Source organism: Crinia signifera, chromosome 4 (assembly GCF_055691185.1).
Source record: "Crinia signifera chromosome 4, ASM5569118v1, whole genome shotgun sequence".
Taxonomy (NCBI): domain Eukaryota; kingdom Metazoa; phylum Chordata; class Amphibia; order Anura; family Myobatrachidae; genus Crinia; species Crinia signifera.
The window spans coordinates 35,642,351-35,655,835 of record NC_139220.1 but is presented as its reverse complement, the minus strand read 5'-3'; positions in this window follow the sequence as shown (position 1 = coordinate 35,655,835).

The following is a 13,485-nucleotide window of genomic DNA, read 5'->3' as shown; positions in this document are numbered from 1 at the left end:
AGGTGTGTTTACACGCAGGATGCTTAACATAAACATCCATTCGCAGCCTGTGGCTGAACACCCACATCATTCGATGGTCGTCGACCATCGAATGATGTGGAACGTGCATGCATATCTAAGTCAGTGGCTCTCAACCTCGGTCCTCATTTACAAATGTGTCAGTGAGTAATGAGTGCACCTGTGCAGCTGCTGGGTGACCTGGGAAAACGTGCACTGTTGGGGGGTCCCGAGGACCGAAGTTGAGAACCACTGATCTAAGGGACTCTCATGTCACTTAGATTTGCGCACACCCTCGGGAGGAAGTGGGCGGGCAGCTGACAACTGGTGATGTCAGCTGTCCGCCCCCAGTACCGATGTCACGGCCCGATTACCATGGGAACCCCCAGCATCTACATTGGAATGCCTATAAAACGCTGGGCATTCCCATGGGTGCGACTATCTGCCCCCCTCCCCCCCAACAGTCTGTTCGCCGTGGCTGCATGCACCCGGCGTATGCACATGCGCAGAAATCCGGCTGCGCATGTGCATATGCCAAACATCGGTCCCCGTGCGAACGAACACTGTCTGCGAAGGGACCAGCAAAAGCTCCTTAGTACATAGACCTCTTTATCCCTGACCAGCACGTGACCAATCCAATGTCCTTATGAAGACAACAGATGCAGATCAGTACATTTATGCTTTGCACCATACTTGCCCACTTTTGAAAACTAGTTTCAGGGAGATTATAGTTGGTAGTAGAATTTTGCACAGTGCCCCATTGAGGGTGTGTGTCATGCTCCACCCAAAGGGGGCGTGTCCAATTCCATATATGGAAAGATTGTGAAAAGAGATTGTGAACGTGGCACCTAGAAGCGTGGGTGTGTACTGCTACATCTGAGAGGAATCTTATAAAATTACTTATATCCAAATGTAGATGATCCCAAAGCAGTTAGTAAGAGATACTATGATATTGCTGGGAAATGGTGCTGATGATTACAAGGTAAATGTATCTATCATCATCATTTCCCCAAAAAATGTAACAGTGTAATGTGGGCCAGGTGAACTGAGGGAGATTGATAGACTAATGAGGGAGAAAGGGAGATTGCTGCTATTTCAGGGAGTCTCCTGCAGAATGCAGGAGGGTAGGCAACTATGCTTTGCACGTATTTGACAAATGAAAGGAAAGTTTGATAAAGTAAACACACACGGCTTAGCCAAAATAATAAAGGCTTATTGGAACGTCTCCTTGTCTGTGCTGCCCGATGACAGGTGATATATATGTATACAAGTAATTCCAGCTGTTTTGCATAATCTTTTTTGTTATTAAGTACATTACACCCAGAATATTAATATAAGAGGGATGAGTCACATTATGCATACACAGAAGACTCTCCATAATAATTACATTTGTAATCAGAAGTGTGGGAAAGCATTACCGATTGCTGTTGCCAGGACTATTGCATCTTTAGATCGGTGGCGCGGTGACACACTGACCTCTAGTGGCGATGACTGAACTACAGTTAATAAATACAGGATTTTTTTGCAAAAAAAATGTTGACAAAAATAGGCCTACGGTACATTTCATTGAGCAAACTGGATTACGTGTGACCAAGGGCCTGATTCAGACTGGATCGCCCAGACAGTGAAATCCTGCCCCATGCAAGCCTGAAAATGACTGAAAATAGCGATAATTGCTCTCCAGGTGAAAATCCGCCTGAAGCATGGTGAGCGCGTGGTGCACTTTTTCGGTTTACAAGTCAACTGTGTCGACCCTCCGGACAAAAAAGTGTGAAAAACACATGTCGACCTTTTGACCCTGTCCACCTAAAGCCATGTCAACCTTTTTTCGTCTGTCGACCTTCAGTTGTCCGCCTACTACACGTCGAGCTTCGTTTGGTCGACCTAATGATACACGCCCGTTCCAGTGGGAGTAACGCTGACCCTTCCATAAGTCTGCGACAGATATAGGTTGAGTGAGGCCAGCGCCAACGTCACAGACCCTCCCTTAATATGCCTGGGCACGCCTGTGGTTTTGCTGACACTCCCAGAAAACCGCCAGTTAACACTCATAAATGGCGGCTTCCTGTCAGCCAAGTTGCGAGTGAATTGCAAATAGATTAATCACAGTCATTCGATAATTGATAGACTTGCAAATTCCCACAGCAGCGATCAGGTCTGAATAACCCCTCAAGTTTGTTCCGTTAATTATAACTATTGCAGAAAGTGCATTGTTTTCCTTAGGCAGGCGCCATTTTGTTTTTGAAGGCCCAGTTCTTCCTATGAACTATGAACTAGGGATGGCCATCGTTGCCATTGCCATCGATGGTTGCCATCGATGGCAATTCGGCAACTGGCCATTGATAGTGCTTAACTATGCAATGGATGATATTTTTACATATCGATGGTCATCCATTGTGTTTGATTGATTGGCCTGAGGGCCAATCAAAACACGGGGGCGGGGCTTCACGGGTGTCGGGGGTGGAGCTATGCTCCGTGTCCCAGCACTTTAGGGGGAAAAAAAAAGCAAAACATTGTTTTGCTATTCCATCGATGGAGTGAAACCATCTGGTTCTCCCCATCGATGGCAAAAGTATTCGACATCGGCCATGAACCATCGATGATTTCGAATCATCGATGGTCAATGGCCATCCCTACTATGAACTCAGCCCTGTGCTGTCCAGGCTAGTCCAGTGATGGAGAAACCTTGACTACACAGCATGCCCTGCAACAGTTTTTAGCATGGCCAAATAGCAAAACTGTTTCAGGCCTGCTGGGATGTGTAGTTCAACAACAGCTGGCGTTCCAAGGTTCTCCATCATTGGGCTACTGTAGTCCTATATTGCAGTATAACAGGAGGACTCCAAGCTGCTGGAATTACTGCTCTAGCATCAGCACACCAGCCTGTTATCGCATATTTGCCTACTTCTAAAATGGTCTCTGATCCCCCTATTTAACACCTTCTAGAAGTAAGATAGAATAGATAGGGCCGGCGCCACCACTAGGCAGCTTTAGGCATTAGCCTGTGGGCCACTGTATGGTGGCACTTGGGAGCAGTCCATAGTGTACCTATATTATAAGTTGTTGTTTTTTTGATGCTTTTAGAACTATAATTTTCACCTGTCAATGCAGGACACACCCCCTGAGCACGCAGGTCAAGCTAGACACGCCCTCTGGGTGGAGCAAAACAACCCACTCAACAGTGCACTGCGATTCATGCAACGCATTCTGCTACAACCTGGAATCTCTCTGGGCGGGATGTATCATTACTTGCATTTCTGTAGTGAAGTGTGTTTCATTTTTTCGCGCCATCTTCGCTGCCGTTTTGCGGAGATTTCCGCGTTATGTATTATTTATTTCATTTTTATTTATGGCCGCGGTAACTCCGTCCTCTGTCGGAATCTCTTCGTCTTTTTTTTTTCTTTTTCTTGTATTGTTGCACATGCGCAATGACTTTTCATTCTGTCATTCCTAATTCTTCTCGCACCAATCAGCCTATCTCTTCACACCTCACCCTAATGAGTCTATTAACTCGCCCTATTTTGCCTTTCAAATTACAATAACATGGCTCTCACCTCAACCTTTATCCTCACCCTAGCATCCCACAACACAACCTAGGTTTACCTCAAGTAAACAGCCCCTAAAATAAAACAAACACAACTGGAATTACCTTATAGTTTAATATTTGACCTGTCCCAACACTGTAGTTCGCCAGCAATATAAGGCGAATAATTTCTAACAACAGCTGAGTGCTGCGAGTGTTAATACATAACACAGCGCGTCAGCTTGCATAGAACTCTATGATAGCAGCTGCCGCGCCGGAAACTCTGCAATGCTACAAGCCGGCTGAGTTTTTTTAACAACAAAACACAGAAACTTTATTGATAAATCATGAGAAGGCACTGCGGATGCATAAACGGGATGTCAGCGCTGCGGTTTGACCTATTTCCACAAGTAGCCAAGCATCTTCAAGTAAGCCGTGACTTCATCTATGACATTCATGGGAATAAACAAGAAAATAAACAAGCCTTATCTATATTTCTGCAGGCTTAACCCTGCCAGCCCTCAGCCGCCTGCAGTATTTATCCTGTGTATGCAGATAGCTGCTCATCATAAACAGGATGTCACATTACTGGTTATTTCTGTCCCCGGGGACACAGGATCATATAGGAAAGATTTACATACAGGACGTGCTCCGTATTACAGAATGCATTTACTTGCCGACATTCTGTTTCTCCTTTCTGGGAGAGGAGACTTTCAGCGTGCTTCTGGGGGCGGGGCCAGAGCCCGTCATCATCAAGCCCTGCCCCCAATCACTAGAAATGCCGCGATTTGTGGGTGTGCATGAAGGGGCGGGGCTAAAATGATGACAATTTTAATATTTTAGCCCCGCCCCCTCCACGTACACCCACGAATGCTGGTACTTAACTGGCGGGGTAGGGATGGACATTGGAAGACCACCATTAAATGATGGCTGGGCATTCGACATTGAATCTTTCAATGCGAACATCGAAAAAAGAATTCATATGATTTGCGCATGTGCAATAAAGCCCTTTTTTGCGCATGTGCAAACATCTTCAGTATAGCTGGCTGGAAGGAACAGAAGCACTGCTGTATGGCCACAAGGGGGCGGGACCATCGGAAAATCATCACATGTTTACCTTTTGGTGGCGGCAAACATCCGAATGCCGCCATCGAATGGTAAAACTGTTACCATTGAAACAAAACCATTAATGGTTGCTAAACATCGCAATGCGATATCCATCCCTAGGCCAGGGGGAATGCAGGGGCCTTCAGGGGCTTGCGGGTGAATTGCCCACCCTTCCGGGGTGCTGGGAGGGGGACCCGATTTTCAGGAGCCTCCTGGCCTTTCCGGCAGGGTAGGCAAGTATAGCGTTATATATAAGATTGAAAAAAAAAAAAACCCATTGGCGCAGGGTTGTGCTATTCAGTTAGTGGACTGAAAATTTGACGTGGTGGTTTATTATAGTGGGGTTTTTTTGTTACTTGTGTAAATCGTGAGCGGGAGACGCAGTGTTTGCATTCTCCCGACCTGTTCATACCCCACTATCCACATTGGCGTGGAGTTGATTTTATAAAGTGTGGCTCGCGCATCTAGCTACCGAGCCCGAAGCATGGCGTGCGCAGCGAGCCCCCGCGATGGGACATGGAAAACGAGCCTGAAGCATGGCAAGCGCAGTGAGCCCCGCGAGGGGAGGCGGATTAGTTGATTAGTGTATTCTGCGTCCCCCTGCCACGCTTTGGGCTGACGTGGATAGTGGGGGTGTGCTAAATCGCATCACATCAGATTGCACACGATGAAATCGCATGCCATTTGCATGCGATTTGTGTGCGATGCGATAGTGGGGGGGTCTGCTTAATTGCATTGCAAGCAAATCGCATGCAATTTGTATGCAATGCGATCCGCGGTCAGTGGCGCCTTGAAACTACACAAGTACCTTTTTTTCACCTTTCAGAATGCTGTCTTTTTCATTCAGCTTTGGGCTTCAGATTCCTGCAGCAGCGATGAGCATGCTAGTGTATTGTGTGGATTCCCCCCTCCTCAAGTGTCCCCCCTCCATTCTAGGGCCAGTGTAAGGCTTCTTGTAGGGATGGCCATTGACCATTGATGAATCAAAATCATTGATGGTTCATGGCCGATGTCGAATACTTTTGCCATCGATGGGGGAGAACCAGATGGTTTCCCTCCATCGATGGAACAGCAAAACGATGTTTTGCTTTTTTTTTTTTAAAGTGCCTTTTTTAAAGTGCTCTACCCTCGACACCCGTGAAGCCCCGCCACCATGTTTTGATTGGCCAACGGGCCAATCAATCAAAAACAATGGATGACCATCGATACCTAAAAATATCGATGGTCATCCATTGCATAGTTTAGCACTATCGATGGCCAGTTGCAGAAATGCCATCGATACAGCCTAGCAAAACAACAACTACTGATGGGCAAAACCATACTGCATTGCAGGTGGGGCAGATGTAACGTGCAGAGAGAGTTAGATTTGGGTGGGTTGTTTTGTTTCTGTGCAGGGTAATTACTGGCTGCTTTATTCTTACACTGCAATGTAAATTTCAGTTTGAAGCCACCCCACCCAAATCTAACTCTCTCTGCACATGTTACATCTGCCTCACCTGCAGTGCAGCATGGTTTTGTCCATTTTGAGAACACATTTGTCTTGCGATCAGGTCTGAATTAGGACCTTTATATTCAATAATGAGTATAAAATTAACAGAAGTTCCATCTTCTGACACTAGGTGGCGGTGCAGATATACAATATAAAACCACTAACTGTTTTATTATTGGACAAAAGTGTTACATCGAATCTGTCAGACTTGCCGAAAAAGATATGCGCCAAAATTTTACGATATCGGGCAGTGTGTGGGCATTCTTGATAATCTGATCATATAGCTTACTACTTATCCTAATAAGCTCATCTACCTTGTGGGCAGGCATATGCCCATTCACTGTTGTGTACCAGAAAATCAGTAACTTTAACAAAGAAAAAGGGCTTAGTGTGTAGTGACAATATCGGGACCTTCCAGTGACAAAAAGCTGCCTAATGGTAGAGACAGCCCTGTGTGCAGCAGGAACCATCAGTACTTGCAATGATGAGACACTGAAAACCATAACCTGAAAGGGGAGGGGGGACATGCCTTGGTATCTCCCCCCTGAATCCGCCACTGACTATGGGAGAATACCCCGCTACAGCCCATTTAAACACCATCAGTCACTAGTAAAGATCTGACAAAATTCTACAGGACTCCACATCGCCGTGGCTGCGTGCACTTGGTGCACAGCGAGAACACCCATGATACACCTCCAGTCGGAAGGGCATCCAACTGTATGGCGGTCTCTGTTACTGCAAATTGGAACTATGCTGCTGATTCCTGCTATTATCCTATACAACTAGCGTGATAATTACAGGGTCTGATATATCATTATATACATATATACATATATTTATATATAGTCAGTCTTCATCTGTATTGTTCATGGGAATAAACAAGAAAATAGAGAAGACATATATATCTTTCCCCTGTCGTTGTGTATGCAGATAATTCCGCACTACAAATGTCAGATTACTGGTTATTTCTGTCTCCGAGGGCACAGGGATCATATAGGAAATATATGCATACAGTACCAGAGCCGGCCCTAGCCTAAATGACACCCTAGGCAAGATTTTGGTTGGTGCCCCCTAGCACCGCCACTAGTTCCGCCTCTGACCCTGCTCCCCTTTCCCAGTACCATCAACAGTTATCATAGAAGTCATCATTTTGGTGCTCCTACCCGCAATATTTTAAATAGAAACAGTGCACACATTTGGTGCGCAGCCCAAACAGGGGTGTGTTTTTGCTGGGAAGGGGCATGGCCACACAATAGTACCCCCAATTCACATTATGTCACACAGTAGTGCAACTTTATTCACATTATATCATGCGATGGTGTCCCTTATTCACGTTACATCACACAGTAGTACCACTCTACCTTATATCCATTTTTCCTCACATTATTCACATTATACCCTTAGAAAAAAATCCTGAGAAAATATTGTATTTTAAGCACCTCCATGGCCACACTGCAACCCAGCACAAAGCAGTGTGTGCTGGGCAGAGGAGAAGAGCTTCACCTGCTGCTGACTTAAGGGAGGGGGCCCGGGGCCCCCACTGGGCCCTTCCATCAGACTTTGGCCTGGGTAATTTGTACCCCCTACCCCTTTCTCTCAGCATCCCTGATAATACCACACAGTAATGCAGCTTACACATGACACACATTATTAATGTCCTTATAACCATAATGCCCCTTACACATTATGCCAACCTTTATTAATGCCCTTCATACACATAATGACACACATAATGCCCCTTACACATATGTTGCACATTATTAATGCCCTTATACACATGACACACATAATGCCATTTACACATATGTCGCACATTAATAATGCGTTTATACTTGACACAAATAATGCCCCTTACACATATGCCGAACACTATTGCACAGCCAACCCACCCACAGACAGCACTCACACAGCCGCTAACACTGTGACCTCTGCCTCTGCTTGGATACAGATGTTTCCTCATACATCTTGACTCAATAGGCCATGCAGCTCCTGGCCAGTTCTGCTAACGTTGGGTGCCTTTTTTGCTGAAAATTCGTCTTATTTGCATTGTTATGACCAGGACACACAAGGAGCTTCCGATGATTAAAATGATATGTGGCGTACCTATATTCTGTGAGCGACTGTGGCTGTACCTGCATACAGAATGCTATGTTACAGTGATTTCCATGAATACACTATTTCATATGCAGATACAGCCTCACTCACACACAGAATATAGGCATGCTGCATATCATTTTAATCAGCAGAAGCTGCTGATGCCCCTAGGCATTCCAAATGCCCTAGGCAATTGCCTAGTTGGCCTATGCCTAAGGCCGGCTCTGTACAGTACATGCTCAGTATTACAGGATACATTCCAAATAGTGACACCTGGGGCTCACGTTATATGTAAGACTGCTAAAAGGGCACAGTCCCTACTTTATTTTCCAGGATAACAAGCTCAACCTCTCATGCTCTACAGAAACAGAATGTAGCTCTCACATTTCCCATTCATGGTGATAAATCGGACCCTTTATCAGAAGCAGACATGAATTCCAACCAAAATTTATGGCAAAACGAAAGTGTCCTCATTAGATCGGGCAGTCCTAATTTGGGGCTCTGCCCTACTGTCGTGCCCCTGGTACATTTATTCTGTAGGACACGCTCCCTTGTTTGCCAAATATGTGAAATTATTATTATTATTATTATTAATAATAATAATTTTATCCAAAGGCCATTCTCCAAAAGGACTCTATGCCAGTGGTTCTCAAACTGTGGGTCCTGACCCCAAAGTGGGTCCCGACCTTCTCACCTTGGGGTCGTGACGATGTTGCTGACCATCTAATCTCAGTCAGTGATTCATGGAGTCTGAAAAATCTGTTGAATTCACTGCTATTTTGACTCCTCCCATCATTCTGTGCCTCCACAATGCTGCCATGTATGTGCTGTCTGCTGACTACACATGTGATGTGATATGGTATATTATACTCCTCCCATCACTCTGTGCCTCCACAATGCTGCCATGTATGTGCTGTCTGTTGACTACACATGTGCATACCTCCCAACTTTGAAGGAGCCGGAGGCAGGACACAGTCGATGCGCGTCGAAGGCGTGCCAAAATTTCGGGGGTGCGTGGCTTAATTTTGGGGGCGTGGCCTATACTCGCAGCTCTCCCGTGAGGCCACGCCCCCATTTTGACGCTATGGGGGGCATGACCCAGAGGCTCTGTGAGCCTCTAGCCATGCCCCCAGCCCCCTGGCTGCGGGAATAGACCCTGTGCGCATGCGCGCAGCGTTTATTCCCCGCTGCTTAGCAGCCGACAGGGGGGACTCCCAACAGCCCCCCCTGGTGTTTGTTGGTACCCTACCATCCACTAGGGCGTGGAGGGAGAATAAAATAGTGTGCCGAGCGCAGCAAGGCACTGTGCCCAAAGCATGATGAGCGAACGCAGTACACGCAGTACCATGTCGACGTAAGTCATTTTTCATATCAACCTATAGTCCCTGTCGACCTTTTATAGTTGTCGACCTATGGCCTGTCGACTTGGTGTTGACAGGCCAGAAAGGTGTCAACCTAACGACCCATACCCCTTTAGCGATATTTACGCTATTCTAATGAAAGCAAATGTGTGGACTGAAATGGAGGCTTTCTAAATTACGAAGGACTGTGTACAGCAGTGGTGGTTTTTATCTATGGCGCTGCAGCCCATCAGATAAATCCGCCACTGTGAAGCCAGATGCAGTCTGTGAGACTGCACTGGCTTCACTGTGACTGGCAGTGACTTCCAGTGTGACTGGCAGTGACTATTGGAAGTCCGACCTGCCAGTCACCCGAGGTAGTCCCATTGGGAGGTGTTCCCTCCCTCTGGGATGCCACTATTGGCTGCTGCGTCTGCAGCCCATAAAAATGGGTTCTGCACATGTGCAGTACTGAGGACGATACTGCACATGCACCAGACCCGGGACTATGAATATGCTTCTATGCAGTGGCGTAACTATAATTTGAGCCCCCCCATCGATAATAAAGCCCCCCCCTCCCCTGGCTGCCCATGCTCCCCCCCCCCATCCCCCGCAGATTAGCTGCGGTGGTCCCGGCTCCCCTACTGGCTTCATTCTGATGCTATGAAGAACGGACCATCACAAAATGTCCACTATGGGCATATGCTATATGGGGGTGGACATTTTATGATGGTCCGTCTCCATAGCATCAGAATGAAGCCAGGAGGGGAGCCAGCACCACTGCAGCGAATACAGGTAAAGCTGCGGGGGATGGGGGGGCATTACAATAGCCCCGCAGCCCCCCGGCACTTGCACAGCGCCTCCCCGCGACTGCGGGGGCTGCTGTGCTATTGTTACGCCACTGTTTCTATGGACTGCTGCCAAAGCAACCAATAAAGGCTGGGGGCCAGCGCATGCGCAGTACCGAAGAAGCTACTGCACATGTGCTGGTAAAGCAACGAGGGTCAGGACCGGCAGCGTGGACCATCAGGTACCGACATTGGCTGGGACCTGCGGACACCAGCAATGGCGGCAGTGGAGGTGGGGCAGTATCTCAGCCAGCGGCAGCCCCCCTCCTCTACAGAGGTAAGAGCCATCACTGCTGTACAGGTACTAAAATGACGGCTTCTGCAATGTATTTTTACTTTAAGCTGTGACAGTTTTTACTTTAAGCTGTGACAGTTTTTAGCCCACAAACTCTCCACCCTACCCCCAGTCCCTATCTGCTCCTACCTCCAATCTCTGACTTCACAGCTCCCTCTCTCTATACCCAGCAATTATAAGACCGATCCATGTCCCTGGAAAAGGTGCTTTCACTTTCTGTTATGACATCTCTTAGCACACAAAGGAGTAATTTGGTCTATTGAGTGGCCTCTCACTGGCAGCACTCCACCTCGTTATCACATCACAATGATACAATAAGTCATCATGCTAAATGTTCCGGCTTTCTCTGCAGTTAGTATAATGGTTATGGATATAATGTTGTCCAAGTACCCTGGAAACGTAAAACAAACAAAGAAAGATCCATTTCCAACTTTCCTGCTATATAGCATGAATGATATTATCAGCGACTGCTAATGAGTCATTCAGTGCTACAGCTGCCTGTGTGTGTGCTCTGTGACGCGGTCACTGTACCAAAGGGCCAACTCCCTAATTACCCAATTCCTCCGAGCCACAGTTTTATTTTCAGATCATGGATCGCATTTCGTTAAGTGCTAGTCAGCAAAGATATTGTCTGTTTTTGATAACAAACATAATTAAGGTAATTCAGTCATTGAAATGATCTAATTATTACTGAAACACAGCCTGATGCAGAGTTGAAGCTTAACAGGGATAAGTCAACATTATCGGGCCAGCACAAAAGGATCATATGGGATTTATGTAGAGGTGGACGTGAGTCCGAGGTGCAAAATACTGCACATGTACAGTAAATTGGTGTAATGCCCATTGCATGGGGTCTTTACAAAGATGGCGGCACTTCTGGGAGAAGACCAGAGAGGAGACTCTCTGCAGCTCTTCCAGTGGGCAGGGGTGGGGCTTGTCGTCATCAAGCCCAGCCCCCATTCCTGTAAATGCCGTGATTTGCGGATCTTCGAGGAGGGGGTGGTACTAAATTATGCGATTTGTGTAATTTTAGCCCCACCCTCTCCCCATAGAGTCGCGAATGCCGTGCTGCGATTTGACTGGCAGAGGGAGGGGGTGCGGGGGCTGATGCAGGGCTCCCACAAAATGTGGGAGCCTTGCTCACCGTTTCAGGGGGCCCAGGCCCTCCTTTACTTATGGGCCACCTGGCCCACTGCTTACGTAGAATTAGGGGCCTTAGTTCTTACATTTATGATTCAGTGAGTAAAAAGAGTTGGAATGGGGACATAAGTGTTGGGCTAGCTCAGCCCAAATACAGTAGGGGATTCTTCATTTACCTTTTGGACCATGTAGGTAGGGGTAGAAGCAGCCACATATACGCTTGCCAGGAGTTGTATATCATAGGCAAACAAGAGGGGGGGTTCCTGTTGCCTAGAAAACCCCTGTACTCCTGGCAAGTGGCTCAAATTATGACAACAATAGCACTGGTATATAATATGACTACTAGAGCTGCCGCCACATCAGGCAGTTTGAGGGACAGACTTATGTTCATGTTGACGTTCCGGATGTTGACATTTTTGTCAATCGACATTTTGAATGTCTAAATTTTAACTGTCTAGACCAGTGATGGCTAACCTTGGCACTCCAGCTGTTGTTTAACTACACATCCCAGCATGCCTTACATCAGTTTTAGCATGGCCGAATGGTAAAACTGTAGCAGGGCATGCTGGGATGTGTCGTTCAACAATATCTGGAGTGTCAAGGTTAGCCATCACTGGCCTATGCTTTCACTACATTCCACATATACAGTCACAGAAGCTTCGTCCTTGGTGCAGTATCCTAGAATCAAGGGCACAAAACGTGTGATAGCCCATTGGAAATGCTAGTACCAGAGCTAGGTTATGCCCCCCAGGACTATTGTCACTGCAGGTGGAAAACACACAGGATAGTGTTTCCCTGCAAACGCAGCAGCCAACCCTATGCTGGGCAGTGTGGGGCTGATGCTGGGCAGTGTGGGGCTGATTTCAGTGACAAAGTATAAGTGACTTGTATGTACATAATCACCATTACCTATTCTCAAATGAATGCATACTTGTCTACACAACGGCAGGTTTGCTTGTGAAAAGCAGGTGCTACTCCCAACCCCCTGGAAAAGTGGGCAAGTCTCCCAGCCAGTGCCACCTGCCTGCAGCCAGCCCATTGCATCCACCACTCACCAAATTTACCTGTAATCTACACATTGTGTTAAGAGGGTGGGTCTGTGATGGTGCGAATTGTGGAGACGCCCCACTCCACTCCTTCTCAGGTTCACCTGGTCCGCCATCATGGGTTACCACCCGTCCGGGATTACTCCGGACAGTCCGGTAATTAGACCGGGTGTCCGGAGTCCGGACAGGTGGCGTTCCCGGACTATTCAATGTCCGGGAACTGGAGCTGGTGGCGGGCATCCCTACAGCTGCCGCGGAGGAGGAGGCAGTGGGCACGGCGGCAGAGGACATGTCATCACCTTGCTGCCGCCAGAGATCACGCCCCCCAAGCCGCCTTCTCTTCTTCTGTGACTGTCCCCCGCTGGCCTGGGCTGCTGCGACTCTCCGCCCCTCCCCTCTCACCTGGGCGCTGGGCAAGCACTGTGACGCGCCTCCTCCTCTCAGTCGTCTCATGGGGTCACCTGACCTCGCGTTGTCCCAGCGGAGTCTGGCAGTGGTTGGGTGCTTCCTGACCATCATCTTGGGGGCGGAGCTGTGCTCCATCTGGCTGCCACTAGTCCGCTGTAATTGTGCCTGCTCCTCCTCCTGCCCATGTGCGTGGCTGTT